The sequence below is a fragment of the Nyctereutes procyonoides genome, unplaced genomic scaffold (genome assembly GCF_905146905.1).
Source record: "Nyctereutes procyonoides isolate TBG_1078 unplaced genomic scaffold, NYPRO_anot_genome, whole genome shotgun sequence".
NCBI lineage: Eukaryota > Metazoa > Chordata > Mammalia > Carnivora > Canidae > Nyctereutes > Nyctereutes procyonoides.
Genome location: NW_026575082.1, coordinates 28196165 through 28210767, shown reverse-complemented (window position 1 = coordinate 28210767; position 14603 = coordinate 28196165).

The following is a 14603-nucleotide window of genomic DNA, read 5'->3' as shown; positions in this document are numbered from 1 at the left end:
TAGCAGATAAACTGATACAACCCTCCTCAAAGAGTGCTCTGTATACTCCTAGGAGTGCACAGCCCCTTTGGGGGGATTAACAAGGTCAAGGTCAAAACTATTTTCATTATAATACTAAGATGTCATTTGCCTTTGCTGCCATGTCGACATCTGCACTGACAACGTGAAAGCAGTGACAGTCAAACTGCTGGTGTCTTTGCACAAATCAAGATAGTAGCACCAGGCAGGAAAAAAGAAAAGAAAGGAAGAGAAAAGAAAAAGGAGATTCACAAAGAAAAAAGGAAAGGTAGTTTCAGTTAAGAATTTCCTTGGTGGGGCCATAAAAATTATTAATTTCATTTCATATTGATTCTTGAGTTCATGCCTTTTTAATATTCCGTGTGATACAATGGGAAGTATGCATAAAGCACTTCTCTGTGTCGAAGTTCACTGTAGCTCAAAGGAAAGTGCTTGTGTGAGGATTTGAATTGCGAGTTGAGCTACCACTTTTACATGGTTATTTTGCAGAACTTTTCTTGAAAATGAACAAAGCGGGCCTGTCAGTATAGAGGAAAATAACTGATAATATCATTGTCAATAATAAAACTCAAGCCTTCAAACAAAAATTACTAATATAGGGGCGCTTGAGTGGCTCGGATGGTTAAGTGCCTGCCTCTGTCATGGTCCCCAGGTCCTGGGCTCCCTGCAGGGAGCCTGCTTCTCCCTCTGCCTGTGTCTCTGCTTCTTTCTCTGTGTCTCTCACGAATAAATGAATAAAATCTTTAAAAAAGAAACCATTTAATTTGATATTACAAAATCATGCATGAGTCCAAAATATGAGATAGGGGAACGCACCAAGGAACAAAAATTTCATTGACATAGTTTCATATTTCACACTGAATTAATCTTTGAGAAACTACCGATTATTGGAGCACCTGAGTGGCTCAGTTGTAAAGCATCTAACTTCAGCTCAGGTCATGATCTTGGGGTCCTGGAAGAGAGCCCCACATCAGGCTCCCCACTCAGTAGGGAGTCTGTTTCTCTCCTCCCTCTCCCTCTGCCCCTTCCCCCACTCATACTCTCTCTCTCTCTCTCAATAAATAAATACATTCTTTAAAAAGAGAGAAAGAAACTACCAATTGTTGAGTTTGGGAACAGTATGAAAAAATACCCACAATTATCTGAAAAAGCTACTAACACACTTCTCCCTTTTACAACCAGATATCTGGGTGATGGATTTTTCATATGCTTCAACCAAAATAACATATCAAAAGAAATATTTTTAAATGATGTAATAAATTAATGTCTCCATCTTAATTTTCAGTATGATAAGTATTGATAGATATATAACCCTCATTACAAAAGCTCGCTCTTTTCTTTCTTTCTTTCTTTTCTTTCTTTCTTTCTTTCTTTCTTTCTTTCTTTCTTTCTTTCTTTCTTTCTTTCTTTTCTTCTTTCTTCTTTCTTTTCTTCTTTTTCTTCCTTCATGACAGAGGCAGAGACATAGGCAGAGGGAGAAGCAGGCTCCCTGCAGGGAGCCCAAAGGACTCAATCCCTGGACGTGGGATCACGCCCTGAGCGGAAGAAAGGCAGATGCTCAACCACTGAGCCACCCTGGCATCCATACAAAAGCTCTTTAGATGCAACGCTTGGGTGGTCCGGGATCGAGTCCCACATCCTGCTCCCTGCAGGGAGCCTGATTCTCCCTCTGCCTGTGTCTCTGCTTTTCTGTGTCTCTCATGAATAAATACATAAAATCTTAAAAAAAAAAAAGCTCTTTAGAGATCCTCAATACTTTTTAAAAATATAAAAGTCTCTTAAGTCCAAAAAGTTTGAGGATGCAAAAAAAAAAAAAAAGTTTGAGGATGCTTGAACTAAACTAGCATGTTGGAAATCGGATTAGAAAGCAATAAAGGTAATCTTCAACAGATGTGCTAGAATTTATGCAGCCAATTGAGTTGTTGCCTGCAGATTGCACACTGGTTGGGACCACTGTCGTTGGGCAACTGTTAGAAGCCCTTCTGCAGCTTCTATAGGACACAGTCCTACTACTTTATGATCAAGGCATTTTGAATCAAAATTAGGTTACCTAATTGTGACAAACTTGTTCATTACAAATTTGACCTCAAAAGAATTATCTATTTCTGAAAATAAAATCTACCTTCAAAGGATGAATGTTTGCTTTCTCAGCAGTAAACAAACAGTAAAAAAACATTTGCCATAAGCTCAACAATGCATGTTACAGATGGAATTTTGAAAGATTCCAGTGTGAAAAGATTGCCAGAAGGAAGTGTAGTCATTTATTCCCTTATTCAAAAGATATTGACTGCTGTGGGTCACTTGCTGAGCTGAGTTTTGGGGATATGGTGCTGAGCCCACAGACCTACTCCTAGCTCTTGCACAGCAAGACAACACATAAGGCAAGTAAACATGCAAAGGAACATTTATTGGGATAAATGCACCAAAGGAGAGAAGAAACAGGATGCAAGGGAGACTAAAAGCAAGGGAGACCATCTTTAGACTGGTCGGCAGGGAGGCTTCTCTGAGGAGGAAACATGGCAAGTGAGACCTGAAGGCTGGGAAAGAGCGCATCATGTGCAGAATGAGGGAGGGTGTTCCAGACTGGAAGGCACAGATCTGGGAAGGTCTTGGATCATTCACTTTCTGGAGGGTTAGGAACATTCCAGGCACATGTAGCACAGTCGCTGAGAGCGTAGGATGAGAAGTCTGATTGCCGGGGTTCTGATCCCAGCTCTACTACCAGCTGGCTATCTGACAGAGAATTTACTCAGCCTGTGGGAAAGGAGAGGGCATTTTACAGACATATAATCGACAGACGGCCTTTCTGTGTTATGGTATTTCTATCTATAAAATAGGAAAGCTAATATACTCTTGCAGATAGGTTTTTCCTGTGGATTTCATGAGATAATTCATGCTAAGTGCCAGGCTCCTGGGGAAAAAAATCAATGAGTAGTAGTGATGAAATACTGGTTTGTAGGAACTGAAATAGTTGGCCGTGGCCAGGCGGAAGTATCCCAAGGGCAGCGTCATGGCCTTGGTTTAGTATCAGGCCCCAGGTGATCCTTGTTATAATATAGGACTAGTATGTTTCTAGAGCCAAGCCAGTGTCTAGAATCCCAAGGAAGATTGCAAGAAATATATTGGTGAGAAAAGCAGTGATTGAAACTCTTCCGTCCCATGCCTGCTTAGGGCTACAGCTTACAGAATGGACTCATCAAAGGCACAGACAGGTGGAGGCTGAGGTTATGAACAGGAGAGAGTGCCAAGCAGTGAGCAGGACAGATGGGAGCATGGGCGACAAGCCCAGATCAGGACTCAAAACATGGGGCAGACATAAGCCAAGGCTTGGTCTCAGACGGCAACTAGAATCATCCCTAGTAGGCTTCGTTACCTTGAAAGGGGAGCTAAGAAGATCACAGTTATTAAACATCTGTGCCTGATAGTATACTGAGCTAGGCTCCACTTTGTTCATCCATGAACTTTTCATATTGCCTTTGATGAAAATGCTCTCTCCTCCTGGAAAATGTGGGTGAGGGCTGGGGAGCGCTCACCTAGGCATCATGTTGAGGCTGGCATCTCTGAGTTCCCATGCTCTTTGTATTTTCCTTCTGGCTCTAGGGCCCCTGTCCAGATGGCCATCTGTTCTTTGCTTCTGCAGCCTACAGAAGGCTGGGATGACTTGGGGTCTTTATCTGAACAGCTTCATATTCAAATAAAAAATTAGGAAGTGATTTAAATCTTTACTTAAGTCTCTCAGAAAATTCCAAAAGGAGAGATCTAATATTGTTTGACACACCAGCAAACATCCTAACATTCCTCTTTATCTACCTATTGCACTAAGGTCCCTCCCCATCCCGACAGCTGCTTCTCTCCCCATCCCCAACCAACCTTCCTCAAAGGGCCATGATGGTTCTTCTCACTTAGGCCACTTCTACTTCCCTCATAGGGAAAGGAAAGAAGGCCCCATTATGTGGTCCTACTGTACTCCTCAAGGAGCGAGGCACAGGTAGATTAAGGTTTATCCATCTCTTTCACACAGCCATGTCCAAGAATATAATGGGGGCTTGAAAGCTAAACTTAGCATAGTTTTTAATCTGAGCCAGTACAATGACTGAAAATTATCAAGTCATGTAGAATTTCTCAACGCTGTATCTACTTCCAAGTGTGTATATATTCCATTTCCCAGCGACAAGTATGTCACAAAATCAATGCAATTTTCAAATCATTGGTACTAAGTCTGAAATAATGTTATCATCCACCTTTTGGGAATGGTGTGTAATGATACACTGTGCTGCATATTTTCTGCTGCCCCTCATGTTCTCTTTGCACCCTTCTCCTCCCAGTCCTGGGACCAAGGACGCTCACCTTTGTGGACTGAATCAGCAGGTGACCTTGCCTACCTGATTGCTATCCATAAGGAATGATAGCAGTTGAGAGAGAGAGAGATAAAGAGAGAGGGTGACAGAGAGGGAGGAGAAGCAGAAAGAGAGAGAAAAGAAAAAGAGAGCAAGATTAGGTGGCAATTCATTCTCTGCACTCCCTCCCTGACTGGTCCACTGCAAGCTGGCTGCATCCTCTTCTGTGACCATAGTTCATTGCAGATGGCTTTCTTTCTTTCTTCTTTCTTTCTTTCTTTCTTTCTTTCTTTCTTTCTTTCTTTGATTGATTCATTTATTTTAGAGAAAGAGTATAAGCAGGGGGAGGGGCAGAGAGAGGGAGGGAAATCCTCAAGCAGACTCCCCGCTGAGTGTGGGCTCCATGCAGGGCTGGACACAGGGCTCTATCCCAGGACCCTGAGACCATGACCTGAACGGAAACCAGGAGTCAGATGCTTAACCAACTGAGCCACTCAGGCGCTCTGCAGATGACTCTATACCGCTCTCTCTCTTTCTCTTCCTGTAACCACTCTTCCCTCCTATACTCCTTCAGGCCTAAAAGTGACAAGAGTGACTCACTGTTAGACCCAGATGTGGCACTGTCCTCTGGTTTCCCAATACAGCTTGTAAACAGTTCCTTTATCAAGTCCATCTTCTTCCTGTCAAGACCCTGCCTCGAACACCCTGCTAATAAACAAACAACAAACAAGTCAAAGGAAAAAGTTTAGATCAGAAAAAGAAGAGAACAGTTTAAGACCCCTTATTTAGAAAAGGTGCTGACAACAGATAGATAAGAGGGTATGGTTTGGTTCTTACCGTGCTTACATATTCATGAAGGAGAATGGCCTGTTATTCATTCGTTGAAGGAAAGGAAAAAGGGTTTACTTCGTTTTGCATCCAGCCGTGGATCCAGAATGTATCAGAAGCTGGGAGTGATGATCCCACTCATGGTCCCCTAGCTTCTCCCTGCCCTCGAGCCTCAAGTAGGGCTCATTTGGTCCCCTAGGGCACATCTGGCAATGTCTGGAGGCATTTTTTTTTTCATTTTTGGTTATCACAGTTGAGGTAGCGTATTGCTGGCATCTAGTAGGTAGAGGCAAGGGATATCTGCTCAATATCCCAAGGTGCACCAGAAAACTCTCAAAACAAAGGCTTATCTGGCTCAAACTGCCAATGTTGGGCCAATGTTGAGAAACCTGAAGTAGGTAAATGTTAGCCAGAGAGAAGAATATATACAAAGACCTACCTCACACTTATCTTGGCACAGAGAAGGCATCCAATATTGAAATGAATTTCTAGTTTAAACTGGTTGGGGTATCACCTCTTTTGTTTATTTTCTGTTTTTGACTTCTGTTGGGTGAAATTCTCTTTTATAAGGTAGGGATAAGAATGAATATGACAAAACCATTTTTCTCCAAAGTGTATTTATAACTGAAAACTTGATTCAGGCAAAAGAGTGAAATTTAGTTGATGGATTCAATTTTTTTTTTTTTTACTTTAAACCTCCTGGAAATTGAAAATGGCCTCTTCATCATGACTGATAATATGGCTTCTTAAAAGTGGACATTTAGGGATCCCTGGGTGGCGCAGCTGTTTGGCGCCTGCCTTTGGCCCAGGGCGCGATCTTGGAGACCCGGGATCAAATCCCACATCGGGCTCCCGGTGCATGGAGCCTGCTTCTCCCTCTGCCTGTGTCTCTGCCTCTCTCTCTCTCTCTCTGTGACTATCATAAATAAATAAAAAAAAATTAAAAGTGGACATTTGTAATTGGAGTCTCCATATGGTGACCTGGGTTGGGCTGAAATGGAAATTATGACTTTTAGGAATGAAATAAAATAGAGATTAGAAAAAAGAGTGAAAGGGTGTAAGATTTGTAGAGTACTTTCCAAAGTCAAGGCCCCTGGGTACATTATTCATTCATTTGACAACTATTTATTGGGCTCAACCGGCCCAGATATCTGGACTTGAAAAAATAAGATTGACGCAACAGATGAGCAAACAGTGATAATATTATATGAATAATGTCCCAGTAGAGTTAATTTTTCATTAAATAGTGAGAGAAGGCCAGAATCAATGATGCCAGAGGTCAGGAGAGGATAGGAGGGCTCCCCTGCATCAGGATATCTTCACAGAGAAGGGATTGATAGATATGAGCCTCAGGTGGAACATGAGGGTACTGAACAGAAACTCCAGGGAATAGCACGTAAAGAAGCAAACCCTGAAAGAGCATGGCTGACTCGGAGTATATCAGGTGTGTAAGATGGCAGAGGAGATGTGGATGTTGGGGTTGGGGAAGTGAGAGAGGGAGAGTGGTGGCAGAGGGCGAGGTCATGGCGGGCTGTGTGTCATGCTAAGGAAGCAAAGGAGATGCACAAATGGATTTGCATGTTTGTTTGTTTTTTTTTTTAAGATTTTATTTATCTGACAGAGAGAGCACAAGCAGTGGAGCAGCAGGCAGAGGCAGAGGGAGAAGCAGGCTCCCCGGGAGCAAGGAGCCTGTTGTGGGTCTCAATCCCAGGACCCTGAGATCATAACTTGAGCTGAATGCAAGGCAGACGCTTAACTGCCTAAGCCACTCAGCTGCCCCCATTTGCATGTTTAGAATGACCAATCAAGAAATACTGTAGAGGCTGGACGGGAAGAAGGCAAGGCTGGGCAAGAATGTCTAGTTAGGAGACCACTGGAGTTAGGATACCAGTAAGAGTCCAGGAAAATGCATCTGATTATGGAGAAATGGTGCCACAACTGAGAGCAGCCAGTGGGTGGCACATGGGAATGAAGAGGTCACCGTACACATAAGGAATTCACCTTATCTTTACTTTGATTTTTTTTTAATTAATTTATTTATTTGAGATGAGGGGAAGGGCAGAGGGAGAGGGAGAGGGAGGATCTCAAGCAGACTCCCTGCTGAGTGGGGAGCCAGACACATCTTGATCTCAGGACCCCGAGATCACGACCTGAACTGAAATCAAGAGTCAGACGCCTAATTGACTGAGCCACCTGGGCACTCCTGAATGGTTTAAATTTTGCAAATAATCCATTGTTAATGACAACCAAAAAGTTAAGCATAAGATAAAAATGAACAGAAATTTAGAGACAATGACAATTAAACTTCTGCTGCAGTCCTTTGAAATATTGTGGCACACAAATATCCTCACCTTTAATTAATTTAGATTGTTTTCTGCTATGTGAAGCAGGATTTCCCTTCAGTGTGAGTAGGGGACTCTGTGCCCCCGACCAGGATTGAGTTCTATTCTCTAGGAATCAGTGGAGATGGGAGGAATGACCTAACATGGACCTGAAAAGGTACAGTTGTGAGAACAAAAAAAATCCAAAATGGTGACCCTAGTGTCCAGGCCAAAGGACAAGCCTGTCAGCCTATTGAAGAGGAAAATAGGGAAACCTAGAAGACTTTACTTAAAACTTTGATTCTGTAACAAGTTAATTTAATAACAAGAGTTACAGGTATGTAACCTATACCAGTTATCAAATGTGTATATAGAACTGGTGCACCAGATTATATTCCTCTGTGGAAAAGAGATAATTAGACTTTCCCTGAGAAGCAAGGGGAACTCTCAGTGGAGAACCTCTTCGTGTGATGCACATGGCTTGTGAAGTCCCCTAAGCTTTCCATCATTGGGCCCCAACCTACCAGTAAGAACTCCTCACACTGGTAGAGTTTTGTGGTTTATAGATCACTTTTACACATTGTGTTGTATCTTATATTCACAATAACCTTGTAGGGTTGACAGATTTGCCATCTGCAAAAACAAACACTAAGGATGAGAGAAACCGAGTACTTTGACCAAATAGTCTTTAATAGGCAGGACCAAGAGTGGAAGATTGGCTGATGTTTCTCATATTTTTCCACCCACCATGCTTCATTCTTCAGGTTCCTGACCCTGGAATGCATCCTATCCTTCCCTCCTTCATGCCTTTGCGTACACATTTCTTTCTGCCAAGAATGTACTTCTTGCCCCATTTTCACCTGGTCACATATTTTTCAAAGCTCAGATAATATTTCCCCCTAAAGCTTTCTCTGACTTATTGCCAAGCCAATCAACCAGAAGGTATCTCGCCACGGTTGCTCTTCCCGTTGCATTTTTTGTATGGATTTCTCTAAGATACCTATCACTTTCTACGTTGCACCATAGTGAACTGTGTATACAAGTCTTGTCTCCTCCACCGGGCGGTAGGCACCTGGAGCAGATACTGTCCCATCTTTAATCATCACAGCTTTTCTACTTTGTAGAAAGCTTTTTACTTAATTAGGAAGTAGAAAGCATAGTTGGCATTACTGAATATACGAATGCATAAATGAAATGAAAAAGGTGAAAGTCTCAAGGATACAGTCTTCAGAAAATAAACTGTTTCTAACACTTTCCATCCCTCCCCCATATCTCCTCTTTATTCCAGAGCTGAGAGCAGAAACATACTGTAGAAAAGTTCAAAGATTCCCAGTCAATGTACCTTCTGTTTAATTGTTATGGGAGAGGGCACCCAATTACTTACACAGTCAGGTATAGAGCATTATACTTAGGTCAAGATATATGGTAAACCAGTGATATGTTTGCAAGTCTTCGATTTTTTTAAATAGGCTCCGTGCCAGCGGGCAGCTTTGAACTCTCGACCCTGAGATCAAGACCTGATCTAAGATCAAGAGTCGGACATTTAACTGACTGAGCCACCCAGGTGCCTCTATGGGTCTTGGACTTTTAACTAATCTCTAAGAACAATGATCCTAGGGCCATGATAGGGAAAGTCGGCCACTGAATTTCCTGGGGTTCTTTCCCACTGCTCTCTAGTTGCACCTTCCTCAGCACACAGGTGGAAGGCCACCAGGAGAGGTCTATATCATAGTCTGGAAAAGAAAAATTCCCATTGACAGTGGATTCCCAGCTCTGATACCTGGAAAAAGAAAATGTGTAGAGTATAGCAGGACATGGAATTTGGGATTGGCTCCACAAGACACCGCAAAATCTATATCCAACTCACAGCTTGATTTTATTCTCTGTGATTTTTAATAGGTGGTCTCTAAGCTCGTTCTGTGCTTTTTCTATTGGTTGCAGACAATATGTATTTTATAGTGTTCAAGCAAAAACAATATAGAACTTAACTCAAGAACTCTTGGACCTGCTTATTAATGGCTATTTTGTCAAAGTACTATTTCTCTCATTCCCAGTTTTTGTTATTGTACATGGCAAAATATCTATCTGCCAACTCCACAGAGTTATTGTAAATAAAAAACAGAACAAAATGTGTGAATGCTATATAAACTTCAAAAAGCTGGGCAGCCCTGGTGGCTCAGCGGTTTAGTGCCGCCTTCAGCCCAGGTTGTGATCCTGGAGACCCAGGATTGAGTCCCACATCGGGCTCCTGGCATGGAGCCTGCTTCACCCTCCTGTGTCTCTGCCTCTCTCTGTCTCTGTGTCTCTCATGAATGAATAAATAAAATCTTTAAAAAAAAAAGCTATACAATCAGGTTACTTTTTTTTAATCAAATTATTCACTTAAAAAACAAAAAATGGGTGAAGAACTTGCATAAACATTTCTCCAAAGAAGATATACAAATGGCCAACAAGCATATAAAAGATGCTTAACATCACTAATCATTAGTGAAATGCAAATCAAAACCACAATGAGATATCATCTCACAGCCATCAGGATGGCTACTATTTTTTTTTAAAAAAACTAGAAAGTAAAAAGTGTTAATGAAGATATGGAGAGGGGATCCCTGAGGGGGCTCAGCAGTTTAGCGTCTCCCTTCAGCCCAGGGAGTGATCCTGGATTCCCGGGATCGAGTCCCACATCAGGCTCCGTGCATGGAGCCTGTTTCTCCCTCTGCCTGGGTCTCTGCCTCTCTGTGTGTGTGTGTATGTGTGTGTGTGTCTCATGAATAAGTAAATAAAATATTTTAAATTAAAAAAATGAAGATATGGAGAAATTGAAACCCTTGTGTGATATTGGTAGGAATGTAAAATGTTGCAGCTGCTACGGTATGGAGATTTATCAAAAAATTAAATATTAAATATAGGGGTGCCTGGGTGGGTCAGTTGGTTAAGCGTCTGCCTTTGGCTCAGGGCATGATCTCAGGGTCCTCGGATTGAGCCCCACATCGGGCTCCCTGCTCAGCAAAGGAGCCTGCTTCTCCCTCTCTCTCTGCCTGTCCCCTCCACTTGTGAACTCTCTCTCTTTCAAATAAATAAGTAAAATCTTTAAAAAATTAAATATAGAATTATTATGTGATCTAGCAATTCCATTTCTTGGTATATACTCAAAAGAATTAAAATCAGGATCTTAAAGAAATATTTGGGGATCCCTGGGTGGCGCAGCGGTTTGGCGCCTGCCTTTGGCTCAGGGCGCAATCCTGGAGACCCGGGATCGAATCCCATATCGGGCTCCCGGTGCATGGAGCCTGCTTCTCCCTCTGCCTGTGTCTCTGCCTCTCTCTCTCTCTCTGTGACTATCATAAATAAATAAATTAAAAAAAAAAAAAAAAAGAAATATTTGTACACCGATGTTCATAGTAACATTATTCACAGTTGCCAAGAAGTGGAAGCAATCCAAGTGTTTGTTGCCAGGTGAATGAATATACAAGAGTGGTACATACAAGTAATGGGCTATTAGCTTTGAAAAGGAAGGAAATTCTGATACATGCTACAACATGGATGAACCTTGAGGATCTCGTGCTAAGTGAAATAGGCCAGTCACAAGAAGACAATACTGTAGGATTTCATTTACCTGAGGTACCTAGGGTAGTCAGATTCTTAGAAACAAAAGTAAAATGTGGTTGTCGGAGACTAATGAGGAGGGAGAAAGGGGAGTTGTTTGATCGGTATAGGGTTTCAGTTTTACCAGATGAAAAATTTCTGGAGACCAGTTGAATAGCAATGTGAATATACTGAACAATTAAAAATGGTTAAGATGAGGGACACCTGGGTGGCTCAGAAGTTGAGCATCTGCCTTTGGCTCAGGGTGTGATCCTGGAGACCCAGGAACGAGTCCCACATCGGGTTCCCTGCATGGAGCCTGCTTCTCCCTCTGCCTGTGTCTCTGCCTCTCTCTCTCTCTCTCTCTCTCTCTCTCTCTCTTTCTCTGTGTCTCTCATGAATAAATAAATAACATCTTTAAAAAACCTGTTAACCTCTTTTTAAGTTTATATTTTACCATTCAGACTACCTTTCACTATATTCTAATAAAACCGGTAGGAAATTTGGCAGCCATTTAAGTTTAACTCTAGATAAGATACTGCAAGTTTTAGGGTTTTTTTTTTTTTTTTTTTTAGGACAAAATGATCACTTCTACTGGATGCTAAAAAGCACTGTTATAATTTACACCTAGCCTCATTTATCTTGAAGCCTCACAGAAGGAGAATCTCACTTCTTTTTGTTCTTTGCAGATAACCCCTCACTTTAGAGCAAGGACTATGAGACTGGAGAGGCTGCATGACTTATCCAAGGTCACAGGGTAGCTAATGCCAGGGCCAGATGTGGGTATCAGCTTCCTATGTCCTAAATTGGGGCTCTTCAAACTATATTGCTTCCCTCATGTTCAACAAAATAGTCTATGAGAAAAGTAAACAAAACCTGACAAGCAGTAAATAGGTAGAGAATGGGGGTGGAGGACAGAGGAAAGGGATGACCACCAAGGCTGGAGCATCCTTATATACAAAGACCATCGGTGAGAAATTTGGAGAACAATTGCTCCAATCCCAGGTTTGCTATTAAGTATTTTGAATGCAGCATCTTCTAATTGGTTGAACCAAATGTGGACCATTGCAGGCCCAATCCAAGAACTCTGGCTATCTTTTCTTGGCTCCTGGTGACCTCCCCCTAGTAAGCATGACTATAGCAAGTTTGGTGGCATGACCGTTATACTAGAATTAAAGGGGCACAAAGAATTCAGCAGTGCCTTATATTGTTTTTGGAACGTGGCTTGAGGCCACGTTTATGAAATTAACAGGATTTTCTTTATTTTCTTTTCCTTATGATCCTCCAACTAACCTCTCCAACCCTGCCCATACTTCAAGGAGAAAAAGAAGAAAATTAAGGGAAGACGATAGAGCCAAGGAAAGAAAGAAGAGAATGGGAGAGGAAATGTAGGGAGAGCAAAAGGAAGATGAAAATTAGAGAAAAAAATGAGGAAGGAAAGAAAAGCAGTGGGACGAAGCTATATAAAATACTCTGAAGCAGAATCACCTGGCATAGCTGTTAAATGTACATTTCTGGGCCACATTCCAGATCAGCCAAATTGGAATCTTTGGGAATAGCATCATTTAAAAGTAAGTGAAAAGCTTTTTGATAAAATAATTACTCTCCTTTTTGTTAATTTGATTTCAAATTTTGTTATTTTGATTTCAAATTTGCAAATTCATTTGCTTCTTTAAAGCTGGCAAAAAAGGAGTATTCCATTTATTTGCCTAAAAAGCTTTTCTTTTTTTGTTCCACACAACTGTTGATAACATTACTTTACACAAAGAAGTTGGCATATTTTCACATGTATCAAAGCAGCTCAGAAACACAGCACCTTCCATCAAAAGGATGTGCTCTAATGAGAGTAGCAGGATAATGTCAAACGCATCTTCTTCTGCCAGAGGCCCTGGTGGTATGGCTGCAGGAAAATCCACACTCCCCATAAAACAGCGTGCCCCTGGCCTTTTCCTTGGGTCCCGTTTGTCATGACATTTTCCTAAATTACAGATCTTTTGTTCATCATTCGGCTTTTGGTTATTGACAGTTGGCTAAAGTCAGAATATTGCCTGCCACCTTAGCAGTCCTGTTGGGAAGTCCTACCATGTGTTGTCTGCAGGGCCAAATCTATTTCCATCGTGTCCGGGGTCAATGTTCCGTTGGTAGGGACAGCTGTGCTAAACATACACCTTGTGCGGGGTGTGTCTACCTGAGGGTACATGTGCAGTTAGGTATTATACGACATGTCCCCATCAAGCAGTTTCTGCAGGGATGGTGAACGCAGTTTGGATGCATGCAACTGGCCTGGTGCATCAGTCATGGCCATGTTAGAAATCCATATTGAAAGGGGCCTGCTGCGTAGTGATCGTGTTGTCTAACCCCATTGAATGGTGCCTACTGGGTAAGTGATCATGTTGTGTATCCATACGTAGCCAGGCCTGCTGTGATAGTGATCACATCGTGTGTAATTGCGTGGCCACCCTGGGAATTTATTGCCATACATTAGGCAACAGGGCACAGAAGTCAATAATTGTGCCTGTTCTGGGCTGTTAGCTGTACTACTGAGAGTAAGAATCACCTTCTCGGGTGGGAAACAAATCTTTAGTATGTGGATGGAAATGAAGTTGATGGTCTCAATTCTAAGTATCTTGGGGCTGTTCTCCCTTTTACTATTTCATATTATGTCACATTAGGACAAGGTGATTCTAAAGGTGATAAAGTTTGTAGAGACTAAAGGCTATATAAAAGTTAACAAATAAAATCAAGCTTGCATACTATATCTTCTTCAAACAGAATGACTTGAGAGCTGTTCGTAAGTTGGTAAAATTAGTAAAGAATAAATATCCTGTAAGGCCACATAGCACCGAGAAGGACATTTGCTCTTTTTTGGCTAAACTCTTATCGGGAGAATTTTCTTAGATTTCAGGAGTCAGGAAAGGTTGGTAAAACCAAGACTACCGGTCTTATGCTCCAATACCTTCCTCTAAATTAAATTATATCAATGGATAATAAAAGGAGAGAAGGTCAGTCGGTGACAGGCCTGGGTTAATATGCACACCAGCACGCAGACATCCAAATCAGACTGATCCTCCAAAGCTGAAAGTTGGATGAGTTTACTGTATTTGTGGAACTCTATTTTTGGAAATGAGATAGCTTACAAATCATGCAAACAAACCAGGATTACCTCCTTCTTCCTACTACCTCTTCCTCCCCCACCCATCTTGCCCCACAATGTCAAATGGAATTTTAGTCAGCAGTTTGACTCTGAGAGATATTTGGCTCTTTACAAAGCTAAGGTAGATGCGTAGAAGGGCACACATTAGGGTGGATACATTCTGACAGATTTGTTGGAAACAGACAAATATTATATTCAAACATTTGTAAATGTTTTTGGAAGGCCTCTCAGTATGCTGTATTATGACTCCTGCTAATATCCTTTATGACCTCACTTGTGAACATGGTAGCATTATTTTACAGATGAACATAAACTCTGAGACAAGACAAGCTAGCTCCCGGGATTATGATGGGATTTTTCAAG